Here is a 6,391-nt window from a genome sequence, read left to right as displayed (position 1 = left end):
GGGGTGTTATTTATTCCCAGTCTGTTAATAAAGATGAAATAGAATACACTCGTGGAGTCACTGTGAAGGCCAGTCAGTAAGCAGATACGTGGTCCTGGTATGGGGAGGGGAAGTGGAAAGCGGCCTTGGGTGGCTCACAGGAAGCTGTGCTCAGCGCATCAGCTCTTATGGAAACACGCGCACAGTCACAAACAAAGGGTAATTGCAGGGAGGTTTATTAATTGAAACTCAATGTCCTCTTCTCTGTAACATGGCTGGATCCTGAAAACCTCAACACATGACAGAAAGACACGCATAGTCAGCAGAGAAACCTCAGCTTTGAATGTCATGCCAAGAAGCAGAAAGTTTAGAATGAGTTTGTTTTCTGGCTCCTCCTAGCAAATAAACCACAAATGGGCTCCCAAGGTTCTGAATAAGGAATCAGCCTTCTCTCAAGTCCCTCCCTTCCTCCCTAGCGTCGTTTTTCCTCTCATCTCCTGTGTGCACTGAAAACTGAAGCATCCAGGTCATCTTTCACATGAGGTCAGCAACACGTGGGGGAAAAACGAGACCCACACATTCCACACTGAGGAGCTAAGAAGTAAGAACAAGACAGACTTGAAGTGACGTCTTTAACAATGTGCTACCTTCTTCCATAGGCCAGTAAACATGGCCAGCATTCAGTAATTTGGCATGTACATGGCAGTGTGTATGTGTGTGTGTGTGTGAACATGTGTGCATGTATGTATGCATGTGCATGTATGTGCATGTGTATATATGTGTATGTGTGTTTATATGTGTGCACATGTGTGTATATGTGTGTGCATGTGTGTGTACATGTGTGCATGTGCATGTGTATGCATGTGTATATATGTGTATATGTGTGTATGTGTGTTTATATGTGTGTATATGTGTGTACATTTGTATGTGTGTGTGTGTGTGTGTGTGTGTTGATGCCGAGTGTCTTCCTCTATCTTTTTCCACCTTACTTTTGATTTTTTGAGACAAGAGTCTCTGAACTTGGAGCTCAAAGATGCAGCTAGACTGGCCAGCCAGTGCTCTTCTCAGGAGCATTTGTCTCTTCCTGTCATCAGCACTGGAACTAGAGCTTTGCCATTGTGCAGGGTTTGCATAGGTTCTAGGACCCAAGTTCCATCTCTTGTACTTGCATAGCAGGCATTTTAGCATCCAAGCCATCCCCAAACCCCTGGTTTTCTGACCTTTCTGATGAGGTTGCTTTTCTGCACATTCATGTGGTTACAAATCCTACTGAACAGATTTAAAATTACTCGTGGATACCACTGTAAGTGGGTGTTGCGGGGTGTTTCGTGGAATACATATATTGTGTTGAACCTTCTAGATCTAGTTCCAAAATACTCTTTCACAACACTTCACTAAGGTTTCTTCCTTGACCAAGAAATAACAGCACTGGGCTCAAGCCAACATCCTACAACTGTTCACAAAATCCAGACCATCTCATTGTTCTCTCACCTTAGCAGATGAAATGCGTTCCTTGGTATGAGTTCGTGTAAATGGGCACTTCATTAAGGTGTGATATTTGTTCATGAACATGGTCTAAGTGCACAGGGAAAGACTTCATACTTCTGCTTTATATTACCTGGGCACCTAGGAGGAGGCTAGGGAGGTAGTGCAGATAGGAACCGACGTCATACTCTCCTGTCTTTAAAAAAATAAAATTGTCTTGCAAGACAAGGTCAAAAAAAGCAAAGGGGAGTCTCTAGCAATGAAGACCAGACAAGCAGTTTCCTATTCTTAGTATCTAAAACTTTTGAATGGTAGTAATGGTATTTTCCAATCAAGCATCGGAAGGCTCTAGAAAATTCTTTCTAGACAACATGCGGAGTGACTGAAGGACATGGTCTTGGTTTCTGTGGTCCGTTTGTCAGTCCAAAGTTGACCCTTGTTTCCAGTCTTTATAAATCCACTGTATCACTGAGCTCCCAGCATGAGACCCTTTTAACTACACTGAGCCAGAAGGCCCATTTTCACTGATGTATTTGATCCTGTCTTTGGATTAATTCCAGCCTATCCATCCCCCAAGCTAACAAAGTAATTAACCCTTTCAGGGTGGGCCAGAGTCTAGTTTGGCAGTTTTAAAAAACTGCAAGGACCTAATGGAGAGGGGTAAGAAAGGGGAGAAGAAGCCAGGGGACAAGGCAGAATGAAATGGGACCCACAGCAAAGGCAAGGGCCCAGGGCAGGTCTGGGAGGCCAGTTGAGGAGAGTGAGTACCCGTGGGCCCACAGTCCCTCACTGTTCTTCATTATGAAGGCACATGGGATATCTGACATTTTAATACTGAAATGAACATGATATTGAAAAGATTACATTACAATCCTCAGGAGAGAATGGTCCTCTCCCCTTAAATTCTTTCACCGTATGTGCTCTCTACTTGTAGTTTTAAAATAACATCCTTTAAACAAAAGGGAATGATTTATCCAAGGATACATCAAACCTAAACTCTTACACCTCAGATGCTACCAGAAAGGAGACTGAAGGGTACAAAGCTGTTCTCATGGCTCTTCTAAAGGAAGCTCTAAGGGAGCTGTTCTCAACCTATGGGTGTGACCCCTTTGGGTTCAAACGACTTTTTCACAGGGGTCACGTCTCAGGTATCCTGCATAATGGTTACTTACATTACGATTCATAACAATAGCAAAATTACAGTTATGAAGTAGTAATACATTGGTTATATGGTTGGGGGTCACCACACCATGAGGAACTATACTGAAGGGCTGCAGCATTAGGAAGGCTGAGGACCACTGCTCTAAGGTGTTGTGACTTCACCAGATGTCACAGTGGAAGAAAGCAACTATATCCCATGATGCTCCTGGGAAGCGGGAAGGGTTGTGGTTCCTTGGTATAGCTGTAGGAAAAAGGAGAGGCATGTGGAGGAATACATTGTGATTGTTGTAGTGTTTGGAGTGTTGCTTCAGACTCCTACACCTGTTGTCGCTGTTCTCCGGGTTCAGTGCCCACCTGGCACGTGGGAATGGGACCATTAACATAATAGAGGTTCCATAATTTTCCAAAGTGTGCCAACATTAACCACGATGGACTGTGAGACTGCAGTCTCTCTCTTCTTCCCTCCCTCTCTTCTTCCCCCTTCTCTGTCTTACACACACACACACACACACACACACACACACACACACACACACACACACACACACGGAGTTTTGATAGCTTTGCACTTAGCCTCCTGGCAGATGAAACACAGATGGGCCAATACCATTCCAAACAACCTGACATGAAGTTGGTCTTCCAAGGTTAGGCCTGGGGCGGGGAACAGGTATGGATGGAGCATTCTGCCTCCTGTGAGGATAATCCTTTCAGTATCTGGACGAGGGGAGATGCAAGAGCTGGCCCAGGTGTCTAAGCCACCCACCCATGTTTGCTTTGGTGACAGGACACCACAGAGGGACTGTTGTTTGTGTAGACTGTCGGTATAGAACGGTACAATTACAGCTGGGGCTGACCCATTGCGTTAAAAAGGTGGAAACACTGACACAAAAGAGACTAATTGGTAGGGAAATGTTGATGGAAGTAAAGAAGGAAAATGAGTCCTAGGCAGAACTTCCCGGTCTTCCGAACAATCTATCAAAGTGCGCAGGGTAGGAGCTCAGAAAAAAAAAAAAAAAAAAAAAAAAAAAAAAGTAAGAAAGAAAGAAAAAACAACAACAAAGTAACCAGAACTCCCAGTCACACTTAAAAGTCAACCAATAAAACGCAGACTAATCTTTTCTTTAGATTTTTCAAATCGAATTGTGAATATTTGAACATTTTGGAAGCAGCATTTGGCTGGGGTTTCTCTTGGCATGAAATTGGCCCCTTCCTCATCTTCAGAAGTAGGATAGAAGCTTGGCCCTTGTCAGTGATGGTTTATCCATGACTTGATAGTTACCAATGTGTGTGTGGAGGGGGAGAGGGTGGGACAAAGTCAAAGTGGCGGGTTTTTCTAATGGCGTGAGTGGGGCATTTCTTTCTTGAGCTTCACTGCACTGGGGCAGCTTGAAGTGCGGCATGAGCTAGCGCTGCCAGAGACCAATCAATAGTGTGGACCTCTCATCTGTGCTCTGCTGACATCAGGGTAGATATGACATCATTGAGAAAACTAGTAGGAAATGAACATTTTTAGAATGGCAGATCCTTCTTGGGTTTCTGTAATTCTAGAGTGAGTTGGTATCTGAAACCTGAAAAGGAAACAACACACAAAGACAGGGATACAGTATAGAAACCATCAATCTGGCGTTAAATCCAAAATCCACCTTGCTTCTCCGTGTCATCCTGGCCACACATCCGTTCCATATTAAATTGCACGAGAAATTCTTCCGTGTGTTAGCAAGATTCTCTAGAAGATCATAATCAATGGAGGGGGGATTTATTAGACTGGCTCAACAGTAACAATCTGGTGCTGAAGGTCTCCGGTGGGGGCGGGGGTGGCCTAAAGACCCACTAGTCTTAAATCCATGCTGGAAAGCTGAAGCAGCTGAATTCTGATGTCAAGGAAAGACGGTATCAGTGGCACCAGAGGCAGCAGCAGAATAGATGCACTCACTAGCAAGAGGCGAAGACAAGCAGGCAAAAGGCAGTAACTTTTTCCTTGGACCCCTTACACCTCAGACACCACTGAAATTATCACCCTCTCTAGGGGAGGGTTTTACCCACTCGGTTCAATCTTCCAGGAAGTACTCTTTATACACGCATGCAGAGATACATCTCTTAGTGGACTGCAGATCCAGTCAAGTTGGCAACCAAGATTGTCTGCAGATCACAAACCCCCAACCCTGGGAAACACCAGCAACTATAATGTGGGGATGGGGCCATAAACCATCTGAAAAATACAAAATCTCACCATGGAGTTCTGTTCTGATTCAAAAAAAAAAAAAAAAAAAGGCTTGGGCTCACAGAACTTTGCTTAATTTCTTAATTTAGTCTCTCGTCCATTAAGAAAATTCAACCATGGTGTGTTAATAATAGAAAACCTCCACATAACAAATCACCCTAAGATACCGAATATTATTTTACTGATTAGTGCCTATCTGGAAATCTGACTTCTAAGTATTTGAAGTCAGCTTTGTTCAAATGCGTTTGTTCTTCACAAATACAGAGAGTGTCATTTATTGCACACCACAAGGACATGAAATATTTACCCTTTAACCTCTGTTGTGATTTGTCATCATTTCTAGAATTTAGTTCAGTTGCTTACAGCTAGTACATGTTCAAGAGAAGTAAATGAAGCTTGTCCTGTTTTTAACTTTAGACACTTTTATTTCACATAAGCTAGCCCAACACACAAGCCATTCTAAATATAACTCCTCGATTCCTTAATGAGTCATGTTTCATGAGATTTCTCATTTCTTTACTCAAACTATAGTGAAGATGAGTTCAAAGTGAGAACCAAGAAGGTGAGGATGTCTTTTCCTGCTGGCTGGTCCCCACAGGCCTCTGAGCCTGCTTCCTTTCCTGCTTCCCCATCCATGTCCATCCATTCCATAAATTACCAAGGTCCTACCTGCTCTGACACCAGTCAGTAAAGTGTTAACAGTCCTGGGAACTTTGTCCCTACAGAGAAAAAGTGCTTATGCTCTGACGGTTTTCCATCCTGCTTGCAGACTCATTTGACTTATGATTTATGCCTGCATTCTACAGGACTGGCATTGTCAGCTTTCAGATGCTGGAGTTGTTCCCACAGACTGATGATGTAGTTGCGCTTTACACAGTGCGGCCAGGCTATTAGGCATCCTAGCTGTCTGCAGATTCGTTTGGGGTTTGTTAATGTTTGTGTTTGTTTGCAATGCCAGGGGTGAGACCCAAGGCTTCCTGTATACTAGGAAAGCACCTTTTATCACTCACCTAGCAACGCCCTAGCCCTCCACTTTGTTCTGTGTTATTTCTAATGACCTATAAGTCAAGAGACTCGGGAATTCTGCCTCACTTGCCACTGATCAACACAGCACCAAGCCTGACGGGATATTTAAAAATACTGGAGCTTAAGCTTAGAGAGACAGCTCCATGGTTAAGAATACAAACTGCTTGCAAGTACTGAAGTTCAGATCCCAGCACCCATCTCTAGTTCCATGAAACTAAATCCTCTTCTGGTCTCTACCATTACCCACCCACACGTAATATATACTAACACAAACATACACATGCACATGTAAATAAAAATAGGTCATAAGAAATTAGGGATGGTGGGGAGTATAGCAAAGTAGGATTTCATTTTCCAAAAGCCTCAGGCCCTGCATTTGCATAATTTAGCAAATAAAAGTCTCAATCTTTCCAAACCGTTGTTCAAATTTCATTCTATACAAAGTACATCTGCTCAAGTCCACGCTGGCTTGCAGTCACACTTACACCCCAATCTGTGCCATGCCCCAAAGGAAGTGCA

This window comes from Mastomys coucha, unplaced genomic scaffold (assembly GCF_008632895.1).
Source record: "Mastomys coucha isolate ucsf_1 unplaced genomic scaffold, UCSF_Mcou_1 pScaffold1, whole genome shotgun sequence".
In the NCBI taxonomy this organism is placed as follows: Eukaryota; Metazoa; Chordata; class Mammalia; order Rodentia; family Muridae; genus Mastomys; species Mastomys coucha.
The sequence above is the reverse complement of the archived record's forward strand: the minus strand, read 5'-3'. Positions refer to the sequence as shown.